Genomic DNA, 22062 nt, shown 5'->3' on the forward strand with positions numbered 1-22062 from the left:
ATGCCTCCAGTCACCAGCTCACACTCACAATTGCTGATTAGAATCACATGCCACTGACTGGAGCTAATCATCATCCTAAAGGACATTGTTCTCACCTGTTTATTCTAGAGACTGCTTATCATCACAGCTTTCACTTCTGCCTGTTGCAGACAGTTTTAGGCCTCAACACTGAAAACTTTTCAGTTGTTGAGAAATTCTGTTTCTCGGGAACATTACTGCCAATCTCATGCAAACCAGATGGCCTGCAGATAAAAAGCACCCATGTTGCTTGTGCAGGTGTAGGAGTCCAAATTTTCTGTCTGAGTTCAACAAGAGGAGCCAGTGAATTCTGTTCCTCCTGAGTGTGCTATAGTGACTTTTATTTGTTACAGGTAGGGTGAGTGATGTGGTGTTTGATAAATCTCACTGTAACCAAAGGGAGCCAAAGGAATGGAAGTGATCCTTGCTTGGTGAAGGGCTCCAGCCTGGTGAAAGCACTGGGGCTGGGCATGCCATGACCCTCCCCAGCAGCTCCTTTCCCAGGGCTGCCCCAGCCTCCTCTGAAGGGCAGTGTGAGCACTCCTCTTTCCTTTGCAAAGGCTTCAGTAATTGTAGTCTGTTCTCTGGCTGTTGGCAAGACTATGGGTCACACTGCCCCTGGCTGTCATGTTAAAAGCAAGCACTGCAGGATTCCTCATTGAAACCTTACGGAATTATTGTTTTTAATCAAAATCACATGAAATGCAGGTGAAAAGAACATAAAGTCTATTTTGCATAAGGTGAAACAGCTATCAGGGGTAGTGCTGCACTGGTTACCCCTCCAGGCACCTGCTCCCTGGCTGTAGGAGCTGCCCATTGTAACACATTTGCTGCCTCACCATCACACACAGAGCAGCTCTTACAGCATCCCACACTGCACTCTGTGGATCCTTCTGTAGAACTGTGCATAGGTAAACCCCTTTTGTAAGTTTATGAGGTGCCAACATATATGCTATTTTATGCTACTACCCTATTTATTGGATTAGCTTGAGGATTTGATGCAAAAGCTGATGATATTGAAAATACACATCATTTCTATCGTGGCTAAGAAAATCAGCTTTAGAATTAGAGAGACCTTGTATCTGGCATTATGTATGGCCCTTTAGCTTTTTAGCATGGCTGTTCCTTGTTGCTATAGCAACCGAATTAACCATTTCATTAATATAATGGAATAAAACACATTTATTCATTTTTGCACTCACGGGTAATCCACATTCAGCTTTCAGCATACTTGTCAAGCTGTGCCCCTTTCACCTCAGCCCCAGATATTTCTTCAGCATTGCCAAAGGGTTTCTATTTGTATTTTTCCTTGTTGGAGAGAGATTGAGCTGTTGGTTTTGAAGAACGTTATGGTTTTTGTAATTAAATTTACCTTCATTTCATTGGTTAGCTTCTGCTTAGCATCCCTTAAGTGGAAAAGCAGACTTCACAAGCAGCATTTGGTGCAGAGAAGAGGTGTTCTTCGCTTCAGAAAAGAATAAATCGCTTGAAATAATGAAACCTGTGATCAGCTTGTAGGCTAAATTTGGCATGAGGTGTTCTACAGTAAACACTAACAGTGCTCAGCTCTGTGTGCTGCCCAAACAGTCGGGTTGCTGTTCAAAGCAGATGGAGTGCTACACTCTTTGTTTACTTTGGGTTTAATGCTTCCCAAGCCATGCCCACACGCTGTAAGGGTTATTGAAATAATAGTTTAATTAAAATAATATGTCTGCCCATCAGCAGAGAGGAGCAGGGTTGCTCCCTGTGTGTGGCAGGGCAGAGCAGTGACAGCACTTGCCCACATTGCCCTTCTGTAGCACTGCTATTCCCAGTGCTGGGCTTATGCTCCCTCCACAACTCTGTGGGGCCTGGGATGAACTGGGGCTTGGCTGAGACCCCACAACACCCGGCACTCCCCTTGGCAGCCAGGGGTTTGGCCAGCAGTAACCAAAGCAGCCCCACAGTCAGCTGGAAAAGCTCTTGGTACCGTGCTGTGCCAGGTAGCCGTGGGGGCTGTGGTGACAGAGGTGTAGCCAGGAGCTGGAGATCCCCTCAGCTCCAGCTTGCTGTCTGCCAGTGACAGGAGGGGCCCTGGCACACACCACAGACACCCCAAACTGAGCCTGCTTTGCAGCACTGGTGGGACACTGAGTACAACAGAGGCTCATGGCCATCGTTTATCTGACTGTCCTTCCAGCAGCTCCCAGTGCAAAATGACACACCAAATTTCAGCCCATGGAAATCCATCATTATTAGCAATTCCACATCTGAACTCATTACAAATGTAGTAACATGTCTGATACAAAGGGGGAGCTTCAGTTTTGTTTTGTTTTGTTTTGTTTTTAATGTAACTCAGAAGTTAACAAACTAAGTTTTACTGGAAACAGAGCAGATGTGTAAATGATTTTGAGAAATGAGTTAATTAACTTTGAAGGTATAAATCCCTTCATTAAAAAGACAAGGCATAGAAGTAACAGCACAATAGCATATTGCCTGCTATAATATTGTTCATTCACTGCTGCTTGAGTGAATGTATAAATCATATAGTCTACAAGGGCTAGTAGAGTCAGTATCATTCATGTGCACTGCCTTCCCTACCTGAATTAAATTTTAAGTGCTGCCTCCTAGGCAATCATTGTCTAAGAAATGCCCAAAGACCCAGAAGGAGAGAGTTATGTAGCTGGCAAGGTGAAAGACCTACCCTGGACAGAAAAAGCCTGAGCACAGAGGCTCTGTGCCCACTGCAGATTGTGCTGATGCCACATTGTCCTCATGTCTTTGTCTCTCTTTGTATATGGAAAGCATCCTCCGAGCCATCTAGAAGTAATACAGAAGCAATAATGTTAATTTTACATACTGTGATGCTGTAGGCTAAGAGTTTGGACTATGGTGATGTTTAGCCTTTACATTGTTTGGTTTGGGCAACTTGTTTTCTGGTGTAAGTTTAGCCAGAACATCGTATCATGTAATGGCTAACAGAGCTTGTGGCTTCAAAGACCTTGCATCCAACATTTTTTCCCCCACACAGAGATTAATATTGGTACAGGAATTAATATACATTACCTATATTACCTTCTTTTTTTTCCAAAAATTTTCTATCCTCTGCTAGAACTTGGCATGCATTAAAAATGGCAGTTGGGTACTTTATACATTCAACAAATGGGAAAAAGTTATTTGGGAGACACCCTTAGCTGCAAGTTACTGAAATTCCTCTTGTCCGACCATAAAGAAAAATGTATTTTGAAAACCCTGTGTGTTTCTAACCAACCAGGAGCCTGGCCTGGCCTTCCTCTCCCTGTTCCCATGGTGGTGTGAATACCTGTGTCCCTGCCTGTCTGGGCAAGCCTTTCCTGGCTGAGGAAGCCAGCAGGCTCCAGAGGCACAGCTCAGCCCCACCGGCCGGGCCCGCAGGACTGAGTCCCTGTCCCCTATAAAATAAAGGTTAAAAACCTGCTTCCCTCCCTCCCGAGGGCTGTTCTGAAGTTTGATCAAAGAGCTGTGCCTGTGTCCCTCGGTGATGCCCCCCAGGCTGTGTCAGCAAACCCGTGCCCAGCCACAGGGCTGGAGGGAGAGAGACCTGTTTTCTTGGATGCCTGGCTCCATCCCAGTTACCCATAATATGGATTTGAGGTCTTAAAAGTGAATAATTTAGCTATGTCCTAGTCCCACAGCTCCTGGGACTAGGTAGTGTTTCCTGTTGTCCCACCACGCAGTCGGGTGCTGTGATACCCAGCTGTGATACCCAGCTTTCCAAGGGTAAACATGGAATGGGAGGCAGAGCTATTGCCAGAGAGACTCTGGGGACCAGAATAAAATCAGCATCATAAGAAGAGAGGAGAAAGTATTACTGCTACCCAAGTGTGGCTGAATTAGCCAAATAAAGCTAAAAATTAGATTGGAAATATCTATATTACAGCCAAAAGAGGACAATTTGGTATTACTTAATCTGAAATGGTATTTTGCTGCAAGAAATCTTAGGCGTACTAACAGTGCTGTGTAGGTACTTGTCCGCAATACTTTGTGAATATGTATATATATCTATCTGTTTTATATATTGCACAGTTCATATATGTGTAGACAGGTGCCAATTATTGCTTATAGTTAAGTTTCTCTTTCTAATTATGTCATGTGAGACACTGATAAAGGCTGGTTACCTCCAAAACTATCGCCAAAGGAACACGCCTGCAGCAGACAGATCTTAAAGCCCAGCTGGGGGCAGAAGTGGTGTTGGAGGCACTGATGGATGTACCCTAAGATCCACAGCCACAACTGTCTGTAACTGCTGGGTTTTGGCAGCTGCACTACAGGAGCACAAGGAATGGCAGGCAGGAGTTCCAGCAGCCCCTACCCAGGGCATGAGAACATTTACCTGCTCTTCACCACGAGACTTTTACCTCTGCTCTGCTGTCAAGGAGTCTGTTCACTGGCACTCAGAAAATCTGTGCTCTTCTCTGCATTCAGAGAGCCACTCTGGATAGAATTTGTTTGTGCTGTGTCTTTACACACCAACACATACCCTCACTGCCACCAGCACCAACCCAGCCACTTATCTGGGCGAGGACAAGGGAGAGGAAGGGGACATTAAACCAAATCACACAAGGGCCCTAGTGGCACCAGAGAGGAGGTACTATGGTTATTTTCCTATTGCAAGGACACAGCCTCAAAACCTGCCCCCTGGGACAAGGAGAATCCCTTGAGATTTCCCTGTTACAGGACACCCAGGCAGGTGTGTTACCTTGCCCCTTAGCTGGTAAGCCACAGCCTGTGTTGCCTGAGTGGTCCTGTCCAACAGGGCTTTATTATTTTTCAGGATTTCCATTGTTTTATTTCAGTAAAAAAAATACATTGGCTTACAAGAGAATGCCTCACTACAGATTCAGAAGCACATTCCTGTAGTGCAGACTTGTTTTGAGGGGTGAATACAGGCACTCATCTGCCCTTCATTGCTCTGAAGACAGTAGCTCCCTGTCTCCTCACTTTCACACATCATGGCTCAGTGTCATGTCTGGAAGCTGGATGAGGAAACAAACAGAATATTGGCTCTGTTTGGAAACAGCTCCTCATCTCTCTGCCTGTCTGCTCTGAGCTGTGAGCAGAGTGTGCCACAGCCCAAATGGGCCCTGTGGTCCAGCATGGTGTGTATGCAAATCCTTCTCCTGGCTGGTGTGCAATAATTACCTGTGATTATTGCACAGTTCAGCTCATGAGTCAGCCTGGCGTGCTCACTGCCTCTGAAACATCGCTTCACCCTGCACACCTTTCCTGACCTTGCACATCCTATTTCTTTACAGACACCAGTGCCTTCTGTCAGCTTTACACATTCATCACACCACTTGCTCATTACCGCACACCCCAAATCAAAATTAAGGTCACCTGAAGCATTTTCAAAGCCCTGAGCTGTCTCAGGGCAGGATGTCTCAATGCCTCCCTCTGTTCTGCTAACCCTCGGCAAGCAGCCAGCACCACTGGCCCGAGCTCTGCTTCCTCCAAGCCAAGCCCCAGCCCTGTCTCACAGCAGGCTCTGAGCTGCCTGCTCAGCCAGCCATGGTGACAAGCAAGCAAAAGCCTCACCACTTACAGCTCCTATGACACATCCCAGATTTCTCTGACCCAGCTTTCACACAGGGAAGCCCATGACATCAGCCAGCTGATCCTTCAAACATGGCAGAAAACAAGGAAACTCCAGCAGCCCATCGGTGAGGTTGGGTTTCTCCCTCCTCTCCTCAGCAGTTCTGTCCTGGCCTGTCCTGAGCCGTTTAACATTGCTGGTATGGTGTGAGCAACACAGCAGGTGTTGTAACACTGCCCCTTTGGTTTGCACACTGAGTTACACACCATGCTTTCCAGCAGGAGCCCTGTCCAGAGGAAGGTGGGCTGGCACTGGAGATGAGCAGGGAAGCTTGGTCACTGCTGCAGGGCACCAAGGACACAGCCCATGGCTGCTGCAGACAACTACAAGGAGATTTGCTTGGTGACACCACTATCAGCAGCCTCTACAGCATCTTCCATGGTTGCAAGGAAGCCTCTGCAGCATCTTTCCAAGGCATAAGGATGAACAGCACCCTGTGAGCCCAGCCTTTCATTCCTGTTTGGTTTCTGACCTGGAATTCAGCCTGCTTTAAGGCACAAGTCACTCCTTGGTGTTTGAGTTGTTAAATGTGTGTGTTCCAAGGGGGCTGCCTCACTGCTGGGAAGGCTGTAACCCCTTTCTTAGAGCCATAAATTAGGCACTGCCACCAGGGCAGCCTCTTGGCACCCTACAGGCAGAGCACACCCCAGCCATGTGTGGCAGGGCAGGAGCCCCACGCCTGCTCTTACCCCCACACTGGCTGGGACAGCACAGGGAGAGGATGCTCTGGGACAAAGGGACTGAGGCACATGCCAACCATTTAAGAATTTTCCTGACAGCCAGCTGAAAAGATGCAGAACTTATTTCCCACACACGAGTGCTGTGAATTTGGTAAGAGCTTGCAAGTTTTAGTGTTTACAGATGGCTTAATTTGACAGTCATAATCATTATAGGAGCTACTAACCCAATGGGACCTAAAGACTGCCAGAAGAAAAGTATGACAATTAGAACAACACCCCACTCCATGAGTGCTCATAACTTAGTAGCATTACAAACACCATCAGGTGCCCTAATGCATAAGCATCAGGTGTTTGGTTAATTGCACTCTAGTTCAAGCAAGAAAAATTAAGGTTTTTTCCTAACACCAAGGAATAAATGGACAGTGAAAATCACACCTTCCTCTGTCCCTCCCTACCCAGCTCCTTGGCCACACAGCTGTCATTATATCAGGCTCAATTACTTTTAATTCATAGGAAAAATGCAACACATGAAATCTAAGGAGTAGCCACAGAGCACACAGCCAAAGACCCTGCCATGTGAAGACATATTCACAGTGTGCGTTTACAGCTTTTCATTATTCCACATGTTCAAAACCACATACCATCTGTGTCACCAAGGGCATAGTCACAGACTAAGTCAAGGAAAGGTGTCCAAACCAGCCTGCACTGCCTGGCATTCATTGTGATGTGCTGGTGTCCAGCTGCAGAGAATCAGCTGATGGGCAGTACCTGCTGTCCTCTAAAAGCTCCCGGGGGTGTGCAGAGCCCAAGAGGCATGAGCACACATGCACACACACCACCCTGTTCCTTTTTGTTTACTGTTCACCATCAAGTACACTGGCAGCCTGTTTTCTTTTTCCAGAGGCCCTGCACTGCTGGATATATTCTTTGGACCCATTTTGAAAGCAGCTTCAGAAATCCTGTAATGTCCACATTATAGAGAGGTTATATTTTCCTTTGACATAGCCCCATCATTATCTATTATTCCTGCTCTTAAAATCCCACCTGCAAGGTCTGCTGTAGAACCTCCTGCTGTCCTGGGAAAGGCTGATTGCTAAGTCACTTAGTAATCTGCTGAAGGCTGGACACAATATTGCTGCTGGGATGATGCTGTCAGGCTGGACAGGGATATTTTCAGGGGACTGTACCTGCTGGGGACAAAACCCCCACTTTGCTGAAGAAGTTTTCTCAGGTTCAGGATAGGGGGTTTTTGGCAGAAAGAAAAACATACTCTGCATTTCTCTCATAAGTGTAATGAAAATATCCATTAAGGATGGAGGTGAGTAACATTCAAGTTGAGGGCATTGGATCGTCTTGAATGAAAAGCTGGTTCCTCTCTAGGCTTGGAATGTTGTATTTCAGTCTTTCCTGCTACCTTTCCTCCTCTGTACCAGGAAAAATTACAGACCACTTTAGGCTTAGTAGTCACAAGAAGCAGTCATAAGAAGTAGGATGTTTTACTATTGTCTCTGCACCAATTAATAGTTATTTAGTGGTAAGAGGGAGAGGGGCAGTCGTCTGCACTTATATTTTCAAGAGAGATTAGGTCAGGACTCCTCACTCCAGCAAAGCAGAAAAGGTTTAGTTTCTCTTCTTTTTGCTAGAAGATGTTTCCATCAGCAAGAGAGGGAGACAATTCTTAAGCACCAGACTTCAACATAACAGTGGTGGTAGCAAAACAAACTCCATTATTAAACTAACTCTTGGTAAGAGCCAGATGATTCCTACAGACAATTTTACATGCAACTGCTCGATGTAATTTGAAGAGTGAGTGCCAAATTGCCATACTAATTATTTCTGGGCTGATGTTCCCTCTGTGACATAGTGGCATTTGGAGAATGGGGACTAACCAACAAGTGAAGTGCTGAAGTGGGAGATCACTAATAGTGTTTCTGAGAAAGAGAAATACAGCAAACACCAATCTCCCTCTTCATATGCTCACTCTCAGTTTGCACAGAGCCAGTTTAATATGCTGAACTGTTCCATCTAGTTCATCTCTATTTCTGGCAGCCCCCAAAGCCAGCGATGCCCACCCAGCTGAGGGGAGCCCTGGGGCTGGGGGGGACCCTGGCCAGGCCCCCTCTGCCCTGGGGGACACAGCTTGCTTAAACCTCTGCCGTGCTAAGGGAGGGCTGGCAGGGAACTCACTTAATCTGGTCTGTGAGCAGTTCTGTGTCTGCCTGCTCTCTCGCTAGCAGTTTGCTCTGAGTCAGTTTTTCAAATTGGATACATTTGCACACTGCATAATGTGAGATGGAAAAGAAAAGACTGCCTGGCGTACAATGATTTTTTTTTTTTTTTTGCTTTCTGTTCATTTCTCTGTCATAGTTTCCTTTTTTGTTGTTGATGCAGTACTTTATCAAGTTTAAGCAGCATAATTTTAGTCTGGCACTACAGACATTGTATTTAGTGAAAAGCAACAGGAAAAGAAAAGAGTAGGTTGGCTTCAAAGACTTCTAGGTCATATTTTCTTCTGTTAAAAAGATCATTTAAATGTGTTAAAAAGATGAATTACTGAAAGTAGAATAACCATTTCATATTTGATTGGAAAAAATTAGCAAATTTATTTAGATTTTGAATATCAAAGGTTGATGGATGACAGTGAGATTTGGCCGAGGAAATAAAGGGTAGGAATGTAATTTGTGTCTGCTAAAATGATGGTCATTTGCCATTTGCCATTGCCTTGTGCATTGCTGTAGCAGAGACCTTGGAGTAAGTGAGACATCTGAGCTGTTCCCAGTGGGACAGACTGGAGGGATAGCACTGAGCTGGCATGAAACCATCACCATACCAGTTCTGCATTGCAACAGCACTACATGGACAGATTTTAATTTAATTTACACCTAGATAAGACCACAGAGATCTAATGGTTCAAGTGTTTGGGATGTCAGAACTGGTGACAGAATACATCAGCAAATAGAAGCCTGTCTGAGGCCAGGTCTGCACAGTGCATGCCCAGCTCCTGTCCAGCTCTCCCCAGTGGTCCTGTGCCTTCAGTGGGAACACCCCAGGTCCACCTGCAGAGGTTTGGGCCTTCTCTCCTACATCTCTGTTTGGGTTTATGCCTTTTGGTGCTGGGATGCTCTGTGGGATGCCCCTCTAGAGAAGCTGTGTGCAACACACTGAGAAAATAATGTGGAAATGCAGGACTATTCCTCTGCAATGACTTTGCTACCAGGTTGTTTTTTCCTATTCCCTGTATATTTTTACTTAAACTCATAACTAATTTAATCCATCCCAGACAAAATCTGTTTGTTCAAGGGCAGCACAAACACGTGCTGTCAGGAGTCTCATTCCAGCTACATTTATTTAAGGCTGCATTAATTCCCTTCCCTGCCCCTGAAAACATCCATTCCTCCATTCCTATGCCACAGCAGGTGCCCACCACTCCAGTGTGCTGGTCAGTGCCTGACCCCCTCGGGCCACAGGAGGGGTTCCACACACCCTGCCCCACCTCCTGCTGCCCCAGGCAAAGCCCAAAGCTCCCACCTCTGTCCAGGGGTGTGCCCTGCTGCCCAGCACTGGGCGTTGCTGACAAACCTCCCATTGCTGGGCACAGCACATGGCCCCTCACAAATATTTCCAGCTCTAACCACACTCAGTTTTCACCAGAGATGATCCTGAAGCTCATTATATCCATTGGCATCACATTCCCACAGCATCACTCACAGCCACCCGCTCCCTGCAGCAGTTGTCTTTCCACCCAAAAAGGAGAAGCCACCACCTCCTGGCATGGCCCTGGCACGCTGGGACAGCCAGAACCACTTACATCCTCTCTGGTGCAACAATTGCTTCAGGATTGCCTCAGACCAAGATGAACTCATCAGTGGTTTAGTCTGTCCAAGGCTAATCTCATTATAAGTAATCTTATTTACCACATGTACTGGCCATAAAACAATTTTAGCTGTTAACTCTTGCTCTCCCCACAGAAACACAACCAGATAGTCACCCTGCACATCTCCATTCCTAACTTTCACATCCTGACATCACATCTCACTGTTGTCAGCATCTTCACTTCCAGTGTGGATGCCTTTTGTGATTAAGGTTAACCCTGCTGGGCTCAGCACAGCCTCAGATGAAAGACTTTTCTCCACTGACATCTTAAAAACACACCTAAAGCACACCTCCCTCATGCCTTCCCCACTCTGCTTGCATGGACTGATGCAGCAGGGGTGTGAGAGGGACTGTCCCACGCTGCTGCCCCAGCCCCTCCAGTGGCATTTCCAGCTCCCTGCTGGTGTATCCATGGACACATGCACACACACACAGTTACACAGGGTACATGCCCTCAGGGCTGTGACTCTTCAGCCTCTCCCAAGCAGAGCTTCTGACTTTGCTTTGTTTTTCTTCTTAAACATGTCATCACAGAGGCTTTACCAGCCTCTCTCACTGGCCCAGTTTTGGCCAGCAGCATGTCCATCTTCAGAGCCATCAGGGACTGGCTCTGCAGGACATGGTGGAAGCTTCCAGCAGCTTTTCACAGGACCCATCTTTGTGGCCCTCCTGCTACCAAAAACCAAGCCATGCAAAACCAATAAAGTTTGTTAGTATCTGGGTTTTTTTTAAAATATTGTTTTCTTTGTGAATGTTTAAATTACTTCCAATTCCTAAAATGACAGTAGTCAATACTGAATTGAGAAGTCATTTTTTAAAAAGCATTCAGAAGTGAAATTTTCATTTCATTTTCTGGAACAAAAATAACCCAAAGAAAACATTAAGTTAGGCTTTTCTTGTCTTTATCCAACATAAATCTATCAAAAGCCTGCCATTTCTTAATGGCAGATTAAGCAATTTTGTCTCACCAAAACACCTTTTTTCTTGCCAAAACTTTTTCCTCACCCATGTCCTGACCAGCCCCACTCCCAGTTTTCCTGACAGAGGGAATAAAGAAAGGGAGCTGCCCCAAGGTTTAGGCTGCAGAGGAACAAGACATTTGGTATTGATGTTGAAGCACCTTCTAGCACACCTGCCACTGGTTTCCCTTTAAAAAAGACACCTTCTTTCCTCTTATAAGACACACAATTAAAGGGAGACGTGATTAAACAGGAAAAAGCCAAAACCATCAGTTCAGGGGATGTCATTGCCAGCCAGATGTTGAGTGACATCAGCCCCAGCCACGGCTCCACCAACACCCTCAGTGCTCAATTGCCATGGACTGTCCAGGTCCTCAGCCAGTACCAGCAAGTATTTCATAAATATTCCACAAGACAACCTGCTGCCTTCTGCACTGTTTCCACAGACAGCACAGTAAGTTAATTTCCTCCCATAATATTTGAAAATACCTTAATTATGAACTTAGCAAGTCTGCTTGTTAATGCAATTTTTCCTAAATTATTTCATGGTTGAGTGAGAATTCAGTCATTAAAAAGTAGTAATGAACACACAGAGTGAAACAAATTTGAGGCCTTTGGAAGGCTGCCTTGCAGAGCAAGGGGAGGAGGGAAAGGTCCTGTCTCTCTGGGACAAGGTCTGATCTTAAGCTGTGGATTTGGTTATTTCTAACATTGCCTATGAAGAAGTGCTCCAGCTGTCTCTCCCTGCCCCAGCCTGCTCTGGTGCTGGTCCCTGAGCACTGCACAGCTCTCACCTGCTCTCTGCAGTGGGGATCACCACCAGCTGCAATGCCCTGCAGGGAATTACCCACTGCAGCACCAGGGGCTGGAAGGACACACGGAGCCCAGGAGCCAAGTGAGCAATCTGTGCCATGGGCTCGTGTCCAGGGCTGGCCCAGGGGCCACTCACAAGTGCCACACACTGGTGCCACCTCACCAGACATCTCCCCAGGACAACCCCCCCCTTCCCACATGGGGATGTTTGTCCAGGATGAGTCCCAAGGGTAGCAATCCCAATTACAGCGCTCCAGCTCTCCTTTGTCTGTAGCTGTTTGATTAGAGAGACTCAGGTACCACTGGGGTCTCATACTGCCTCCCCTCCCTGAGCACAGTCACAGGGGGCATTAAAGGGCACAGGAGGAAATGCCCCAGAGGGGACTGCAGTCTCTGATCCCAGTGGGCACGCTGCAGGGAGGAAGGTGGTACTCACACAGGTCCATCCTTCAGGCCAGCTCATTGTTGTACTGTTGATGTAGACTTGAACTTTTCCCCAAACAGGCACAAGCAGGATGTGTCCAGGGTGTAAGCAGAGCCAGGGATCACATCCGCACTCCAGATCCCACCTGGCCATTGCCTGAAGCCTCTCATTTTCAGTGCACAGGGACACAATCATATCTCAGAGCTTCTCCAGCTGTGCCAGATGCAAATACCACAGTGCCTTCAGTCCCTGAACGACATATGAAATTAAAGTCAGAGAGCAGTTGAATTATTAGCCTCTATACTGAGCTACTTTTAATTTTTTCCAAAATTCTGCATATAACACAAACTGGCAAGGGTGATTGGGGCAGTGATTACCAGAGAAATATTTGCAGGAATTAGTGTTGAAAGTTTAGTTGTAAACCCATCCTACAGAAATTACTAAGTTGAAATTTAGTTTGAAATTAGTTTAGTTTTTAGTTTCATTTAGATTGAAATTAGTTTGACAAATGCTGTTGTTTTCAAAGAGTGAAGACATCATTCTTTATATTCTGTTTTATGCATTTATATGCATCAAACATATCTTCGTTTATATATTTTTAAGATGACATTCTAAAGGATGATCAGAACCAAGGATGTATCTACCAGATACCTTGGGAATCAACTGTAAGGTATTGAATAAATAAATAACAAAAAATATTTTGGATTGTATATAAAGGATGAAAGGATGTGTAAGTCAAAATTGTTTGCTACTATTCTAATAATCCATGCAATGGAGACAGGAGACAAGGAGACAAAGGTTCAAAACTCCCTCAAAGCATTGTAAATCCAGCTATAATTTGAAGTTCTAGAGACTTCTTTGCTACAGAAAAATATAACAAGCCCTGTGAATATATCAAAAAGTTGTTTTCTCTATTACAAATGCATTGCATCAAATTTGTCTCCATTTCTTTCCTTCATCTCCAGCAAGGAACTCACATTTGCATAGCATCAGTATTGGTCATTCTTGTCAAATATCAGCTAGATATAAAACATCAGTATTTTTGTTTTCCCATCTTAACTTTAACTATAATTTTACATATGTCTTGGTCTCCACTGACTGATTTGAAAAAAATCTGGGTATTTAAAGAATTGTGCTGGGGAGTACTATGGCTTTTCTCTGCAAGTGCTACCCCCTACAACCCCCCACCCCAATTCACTCTCTGTTTGTTAGCTATTCCAAGGTAAGCAGAAAATAAACAATAACAGAAGTGGCTCTGGCAAGTTGCAAATTAGTTCAGTACTTAGCATTCACTACACTGATGCCTTCCCCAGGTGGAATGGGAAATGAAGAGAGAGTGATGGATTTGCTTGGTGGGTAGGGCAAGGGAAAGGACAGGGCTTGCTAGAGATAAATTTTTCTTTTAGAAATTCAGAAACCTTTCTGCACACTGACCATTACAGCCCTGCCACACGATATGAAATGAAGCCTTAGGTTCATCTAGCTTAGGCTAGGTGAATCTCACAAGGACAATTTTCAATCTTAAAAGGACTTAACATAGACAGGGAGAAATTATCTTGTGTACACTACTACCCTGGCACCCCTCATTCACAAACAACACTTGGGCATTGCTGCTCTTCTGCCAAGATGCCCTCTCAGCACTGCATATCTGAAGAAATCTGTGAGAGAAACAGCAGGAGGAAACCTGGGACTGACTGCAGAGCTGGGGGTACAAATGAGTGAAATAAAAGAGACCATGATGAGATTCAAAATGTAGGCCAAGCCTATTCAGCTCTTGCAATCAAGTGTTTACCGTCTGCTGCAGCATCATTCTGCTCCCATCCTCTTCCCCTTCATTCTGAACAATACAACACTTCAATCTTCTTTAAATTCAAGGACACGAAGTCCCCGAGTGCCCCTCTCACTAGCACTGAATGGGAAAACAAACCTGCCCGGCCTTAACAGCATCTTGGCTTACGTCAGTGATGCAGAACATATTGCTTCAAATGCATACTCTTCTAGGGGTGCCATCCATCCAGGCTGACAAGAAATAGAGCGTTCCCTGCCTTTATCATGTCTGAGAGAGGGGAATGTGTGAAGCAAAGCTGAATGTGTGAAATGCAAATGCAAGTCTCTACATTCCAGTCATACATTTCCTACATTGTCTAGGAGCATTTCAGGGCTGTGGCTTGGGGATGCTGATCCCCCCCAACAGATGGCACATCAGCCCTACCTATGTAGGAAAGACACGTTTCTGAAAAAGCCAAGAGGCAGGAGCAACATGAAGCATGTGAGGGGGGCAGAGCAGTCCCTCCTATCCAGAGTCTTGCATGTCCAGGCTGTTGACCACAATGGAAGACAAAGCAGCCCTCTCCCAGGTGTTTATCAGAGACAATACCTGCTGTAAGATTTTTAAAAAAAATAATAATAAAAGATTCTTGCAGGGTTTTAATTGGAAAAATGTTTTTGGTATTTATAGTAGCACATGGAGATTTGCATCCACACTTGCTTTACACACAAACACTTCTGCATATATGTATAATGAAGTCCACATACAAGAACAGTTTGCCACATCTAGGCAAGGTAGATACACACAGCTATAGCTGGTGTCACAACCATTATATTGAGATACCTTGTTTTGGGCCAATCTGGCTATTTCTCAGTTACAAATAAACCCTAACAGAGCCTTGTTCTTGCTTAAGCACATGCATTGGGCATGGCATCACTGCATATGACTAAAACAACAAAAAATCACAACTGAACTGAACCACTGATAAAAACTTGGAGTTTATAAAAGACCTAATCTGAACCACCTCTTTTTTCTAGATATTTCCAGTTGATGACTTTATTATAATGCATTCTCTCTTTCCCAAAAGAATTTGAAAACACTGCTCAGTCCTGTGCATGACTTCAGTACCATGGGCCTCTACAGAGACATCATGAATCGCCTGAGAAGACACTGCAGAACAGCCTGCACTCCTTGCTGGGGCCCACTCGTGTCCAGACAAACACTGAGGCAACAGCAGCATCAGGAGGTAGCTATGGTCTGTTCTTCTGGAAGTCACTAGGGTCTCTTTGGAAAACAGGATTTCATGCATGAACAAGCCATTCCAGGAGTGGCAGGAGCTATGCACTGAGTTCACATCTTATCCCAGGATGCTGTGGCCCTGCTTGTGCTCCAGCTAGAGCTTCAAAACTCAAAGCCTCTAAACCTCCTTAGCTACTTTGTAACACTGAAAACGGCTCCCAATGGCTTTGGATGGCTCCAAAATGTCATCATAAATTTTTATGTATGAAATTTTCAGAAGTCACTAACCAGTTTTTCTGCCTGTCCTATTTCGAAGAAAACTAAAAACTGTTTTGAGGCAATTCTATGCAGAAAACAATTTGCATATGCCAACCTGCTTACAGGTCTCTTCTCTCCTAAGGGGCACCAGTGTCTCTGCTTGATCCAATTACTGTCTTGCACAGCTTATCACACTGACCCTTTTCTTTTCCTCCTTTTCTTCAGAGCTGAGCCTCATTAAGGAGAAATATTACTTGTCCAGTCAGTGTAAAATCCAAACTCTTGGGTTAGTTCTGTATTTGGAGGCAGCCTTAAGTTAACTTCCATTCAACACAAAAGCAGCCTCCTGGTACTCACTCTCCTTCATGGATTTGTACCATTTAGAGTAGTTGTGTTTGCCATATTGTTTTCCCATTTTGTTACTAATAAAGATTAATATTTATATATGTGTTTGCACATACACATGTTTCTATGAAATGTATTTCAGCTCTCTGGTAAAACAGCAGGAAGATATCTTCCAATAGATTGAAGAGATCTCTGGGGCTTTTTTCACTCTGCCCCTCCAAAATGTCAGAAATATCAATGAAGTGATGCTTGAAGTGAAAATGTAGCAGTGTCCTATCTTTAAGCTGGAATCATTCTGAACAGACAGAGGTCCTATTCCTTTAAATTCTTCCTCCCCTTCAATTTTAGCTCTCTTGTGCAGCCTCTCAGACATACAATAAGAAATAACCTATAGTTTTATTTCCCTACAAAAGCATTCAAGAAAAATGAATACTCTAGCTTCTCTGGGTCAGAACACTTCCACTGTAACACTTCAGCACAAACACAGAGCAGTGGCTTACATACTAATTTAGTTCCTTGTTTAAGATGTAAAAGCAAGACTTGCAGAAGCAATGCACTCCAAGGCTCCAGTGAAGCCCAGCACCGCCTGCCTTGGCCATGGCTCCTTGGTGAGCTTCTCCATGGGAAGGCTCTCCCCTCTCCCTGCTGCTGCCCAGGGCTGGGTGCTCCCAGCTGGCTCTGCCTGCCCTGCCAGCTGCCCACTGCTGTGGCACACCCTGCCCGTGCTCAGCGGGGCTCTTTGCACCATGAAAGCCTTCCACAGCCATCCCATGCACACCAAATCTCCTGGCTTTTTCCTGGCCGCGGCCAGCCCCTGCCCACACGGCTCTGGGCTGCCCTGCCCTCTCCAGCAGGGTGCTCTGCCTGGAATGGGGTAACACAATTCCAACAGAGCCTACTTCACAAAGCTATCAGTGCTGAACTGACAGGGTGTCATGCTGCTTTTGGTAAAACCTGACTCATCAGCTTCAAAGGTGAACATCCTGATAATGAGGTGAAATGTGGCAGATATGGTCAAGTATCCTCATATAAAAATGCTAAGCTGGCACAGCTGGCCTGGAGACTGGCTGACAGTCAATCACTTTATCCTGCAAAACTCCAGTCCCACTTTTATCAGCAGGCTCTTCTAACATACCCCATGTTGGACTGTGTGTGGAGATTCCTTCCTTGGGTGGTTTGCCCTGCAAGGTTAGTCCTGCAGGATCAGTGGAAGAGGTTTGCTCACAGCTGTTGGTGTGGATAACATCACTCTATGTAATAATTGGGAGGGTTTGATAGCTTTAATATAACTGCTTTGATATAGCATACTATAATACAATAGTAGATTTATCTTCAATGCTGTGTAGTAAATAATTCAGATTAAGAGCTTTTTGTCTCACCATTTATCATAAAAAGTAATTAATTTTTATATAAATATAAAATATTTAAATATTAAATAAATATCTGGTTTACCATCCATAATCTTGTGAGACAAAGTTGTAGAAGGCTTCAATCACACCTCTCTAATTCCTTAGGCTGTTGGCAAAGTCTGGGGCTAAGTTTGGATCCAGCCACTCCCAGGCTCCTCTGTGAGGAGGAGTTTAGAAAGCAAAGGGGTCCTTCCTGCACCCTGTGGCTCACCAGGAGGGCTTCTCTAATACACTGTCTGAAGTTCACACTGCACCCAGGACACCCTCTGCCAGGGCAGCCAGCACAGAGCCTGGAGCTTGGCATCCACAAGAGATCTGTGCTGCTCCCTGCCTCCCCACCCCCTCATCCAGGGATCACATCCTCTGGTCAGACACTGCCTGGGGTGCCTTGCATTCCCAGTGTCAGGTACTCCAGCATGCCCCTCAGTGAAGCAAAGGCACAGGTAATCCCTTCAGCTGTGTCCATGGCCAGGTTGGCTGGATGGAAGGACTTCCTGGGCAGTACACAGCCTTTCCTTCAGTCTCTGCTCAGCTGGTTAAACCTATGGCACGGCCACCATGCGTGCACTACCCCACATTCACTGCATTCATGGAGCACAGCACCTTCCCAAAGCCAGCAGAGCCACAAAGGTTCTAAAATAATAAAACAAATACAAATAAAACAGTATTTTTAAAAACCCTGAGTCCTGGGTTGGGCTGCTCCTCAGCACCGGGGACAGCAATGCAAGAAGGATTTAAGGAGCTCTTCAGGAGTCAGCAGGTGGCTGGATAGGCTGATTAGCCTTGGCAGAGATCCAGTGATGCCAGATCCAGGGTAATTTTCAATACAAATGGAAACACAATGCAGGAAGCCACAACCCATCTGTATGAAAAGTTAGGTCTGCAGAGTTTATTAGTCTGGGCTTCTGGCCACAAGAAAATACCTAATTTGCTTCTGGACTGCATCTAGTCCTGGAAACCACACAGGAGGTTTTTGCTGGGCTACATGTAAGCAGTGAGTAGCTGTCACCTTGATTATCCTCTGTTATATATATCTTTAAGCAGGACAGGCTCTTTTGCACCAGTAGCTTTCATGATGCATAATTAGTGCAGATAAATGAAGGATGAGGTGGGCAAGCATTTCTTACATTTATTCTTAGATAGATTCTTACCTGTAACTGTACTCTGCAAAAAGACCTGTGTCCAGTCTGACAAACAGCTGGATGCCCACGGACAGCCCATCCCAGGCTGGAGGGGAGGAGCACAGGGAGATAAAGAAGGATCACCAGGGCCAGAGGAGGCCACACTGCTGTGGGCTGGAGAAACCCATGCCAGGGGCAGAGGGGTTGTGCCCCAGGGAGCCCAGTGGTGCCCACACCAGTGCTCAGGGCCCTCTTTTATATGGCCTCGAAATTAGCTGCAGAAAGGCAAAGGGGGATTATTCAGCATCCTGCCACAAATCTGGGCAAGAGAGCACAACTCAGGTGTGCTCCTCCCTTCCATTAGTGTGCTGGGAAGGTGCAGAAAGGGTTCAGAGCAGTCTGGCCTCGAAGGGATGAGACCCAGCTCTGCTGTCACGCGACATTAAAGCACTGGGTTCCTGTTGCAGATGAAGGTACATGTTAGGCACCACATTGCTCAGTCCTGACAGGACTGTGGCACTTTTAAACATGACCAGAAGCAAGATTTCAGATACCATGGAAGCTTCAATGTCAGAAATACAGGCGCCTACTAATTTAGGCCCATCAAGGGCTGAGCATCTGCTCAGTGTGCATTTGGAGGAGCACAGTTTGACAGGTGGAGATGCTCAAAGTGGGACTGAGGTGTACAGGAAATCTGGCAATACATCTGCAAACTTCAGCCTCCTGCAAGTCATTTACTTAAAGTTCATTTTTAAGCTCAAACCCTCCAGTATCTCCCTGTGGTAGAATTTTAACGTTGTAATTGTAATAAAAGGCACACAAACCAAACTAAATAAACCAACCAAAAAAATTGCTCTGAACGCATGAACTGCAAAAATGTGCATTCTGCTTTTCCTGTGAAATCTGGGCACTTTGTGAGCTTATATGTTCCAGCCAGCTGTGCAGCAGAAGTGCCAGCAGACATACAACCCCCAGCTCCAGTCTGGGCATTCTCAACCCAGCAGCACAATCTGGAAGCAGGGCAGTGGCAGCAGGATTCGTGCACCCATGCACAATTTAGCACCACTGATGATATTTTAAAAATGCGCTCATCATACAACTTTTCCAAATATCCCTTCCAGTTCCCACTTTCTTCTTACCTGTGTGCCTGGTGCAGTCTGTGCCAGAGCCATCGTGCTGTGTGTGGATGGTGACCCAGCAGTGATCCTGTGAGGCCCGGAGCTCCCTGGGAAGCTGGATGCCAGCAGGATGGGCCACATCCTCTGTTGCCCCTCTCCACAGCCCTTCCCATGCAGCCTTGCCTGAATTTCCCAAGCTGCTGATCTCCATTCTGAGCCCCATCCATGACTCCAGGCTGATGGGGGCAGAACAGCCGCTGCTTTCCTACAGAAATGAGTGCAAGGAGACTTTTTCTCCACCAGAGAAATTTGCCCTTTTTTTAGACTCTGCTTCTATGGGAAAGCATGCTTAAAGCTGTAAAAAGTGTTAAGCAGTATCCCAGGTTACCTTTTAACAGGAGAGCATTACCCTCCCCTTTCATCCTTCTCTTACAGTCCTGAGAACACCTGAAATTCCCACTGTCTGTTGTGTAGCAAGACAGAAAGGCTGTGTCTCACATGGTGATGGACTGGATTACTGCACTGACTTTTATCTTCAGCAACAGGCTCCATGTATATCAGGATACAGTTTAAAAGGAATGATCATCTTTTTAATAGATCACATACTGAGTCGCAAGCTACATATTCAACAGAAAATCAAGCTAATTGCTCACTTCTTCTGAGACATCCCTGAAGGATAATCGACGTCTGCAGAGCTGTTTCTTAGTTGGAAACTAAATAATTAAGCTGAAGAAATGCATTTCTCTTTCAAGTTTCTCTCTGTATTTTATTTTATTCTTCTTTGTACCAAATATGTCAGAATGAACATAAGCTATTGACTTTAATTAAAAATTAAAATCGGCTCTAGTTTTGTTTTGTTAAATCCACAGCTGTAAAACAAAATAGACTGTCAAGACAGAAAGAGAAAACAGTTCAACCTTTGTGCCAGTTCCCATCCCTATGCACTTACCCAGCAAATTGTACACACACCACGCATCATCATCTTCCTGCATGTAACTCAGGAGTCTCCAGCAGGATTTACTGCACTTGGAATTCAGCTTATAACTACAACTGCGGAATATAAATAAAGAAATGGACTGTACCACATGATAGATTTGTGAATCCCCCAAATTTGATAGGAATCTTCTTTATTAATTTAACCTATTACTGGCTAATTGCTTATGTACTATAAATCTGCAAAGGTCAATCACCAAACAATAAGAAGGTATGAAACACTAACAAGTCCTAATACAATAAGAATGTAAATCAATAGCCTAAATGAAGCCTTGTATTGCCAATGATGCATGAAAACGTATTATTGTCAGGGACTACAAGCATGGGTTCCACTGAAAGCAATAAAATAAAAAGCCATGTCTTTTGAGAGGAAGACAGTATAAACAGCATCTGTAAATACTGACTGTACAGTGAACTTTTCCAAAGGGCAGCTTCAAGAATAGGCCAGTTCAGTGAAAGTTACCTTCTTGCACAAAAAGTAACAGGAAAAAGGTGCTGATACAATAAAGAAACACTTGACAAAGGCTAGCTCTGAACTGTATGGATGTAAGAGAAGAACAAGTTTTGTATGTTAAATACTGCATTTTAAAGATATCTAAATTACCATTTCTATACATTAAACTTTAGAGCTGTTTATAAAACTGCATCCTCACTCCAGACAGAATCCTACAGCCAGCTCCATTCTAACAACTGTGCCAAGAGGACAGAGTTATTGCAGATGTGCACAGCTGGAGGAGGAAGCAGACCCCTCACCTGGAGGCTCACTGCACTGTATTGCTGTTTACAGCAATTTAGAGAATTCCCATTTAGAAAATTCCCGCCTTCTGGAGTTTCTAACTGGTTCAGGTGAGTGTTAAGGAAAAACACTATTTTAAAACCAGCTCTTAAACCTAAAAGGCTGCTGAATAGTGTAGTGTTTGTAGGAGCAATTTAGCTTTATTAAGCAGCCTGCCATGGCCTGGGCGAGCCCAGAGAAGCCTGGTGCAGTGCATTGCAGCTGCAGAAGTCAGCCAGCCTAGACCCTGATTGCTGAGAGCTGAGCTGACACTGCAAGGAAGGGTGTTACACTCAAGGAAGGGTGCTACACACTCATCCCCCAAGCCACACATCCCATTTCACCTCTGGCATTGCTGAAGGAATTTCTCATGGCAGCAGAGGTTTGGCAAATATACTTCTCAAAATATGTTTGTGTTTCTCCATTTTCATTAAAATTCCATGCCAAACTGCCAGTTGTGAGGGTCATTTCCCTTCCATGGCGTTGTTAGAATATATTTCACAAGCAATGCAGACAGCACTTAGTGTGAAATCTGTATTTCTTATTTTCCTGCTGGTAGGAAAATAGAACACTTAAAATCAGTTGGGAACCTGAAGAGTTAGACCTGCTACAGGCAGGTCTAAATTGCTATTATAAAAAGGTCCATTAGCAGGTTTGA

General features: G+C 45.1%; 1 long non-coding RNA gene across 1 annotated transcript; it reads left to right on the top strand.

Annotated features, from left to right (window-relative positions):
* Nucleotides 1–15109: 15109 nt before the first annotated feature.
* LOC135305043 (uncharacterized) lies at nt 15110–20478 on the top strand. The gene is made up of 2 exons (XR_010366326.1): nt 15110–15392; nt 20072–20478. It is a non-coding gene; the product is annotated as an uncharacterized LOC135305043 (long non-coding RNA).
* The last annotated feature ends 1584 nt before the right edge of the window (nt 20479–22062 follow it).

The sequence above is a fragment of the Passer domesticus genome, chromosome 7 (assembly GCF_036417665.1).
Source record: "Passer domesticus isolate bPasDom1 chromosome 7, bPasDom1.hap1, whole genome shotgun sequence".
Classification (NCBI taxonomy): domain Eukaryota; kingdom Metazoa; phylum Chordata; class Aves; order Passeriformes; family Passeridae; genus Passer; species Passer domesticus.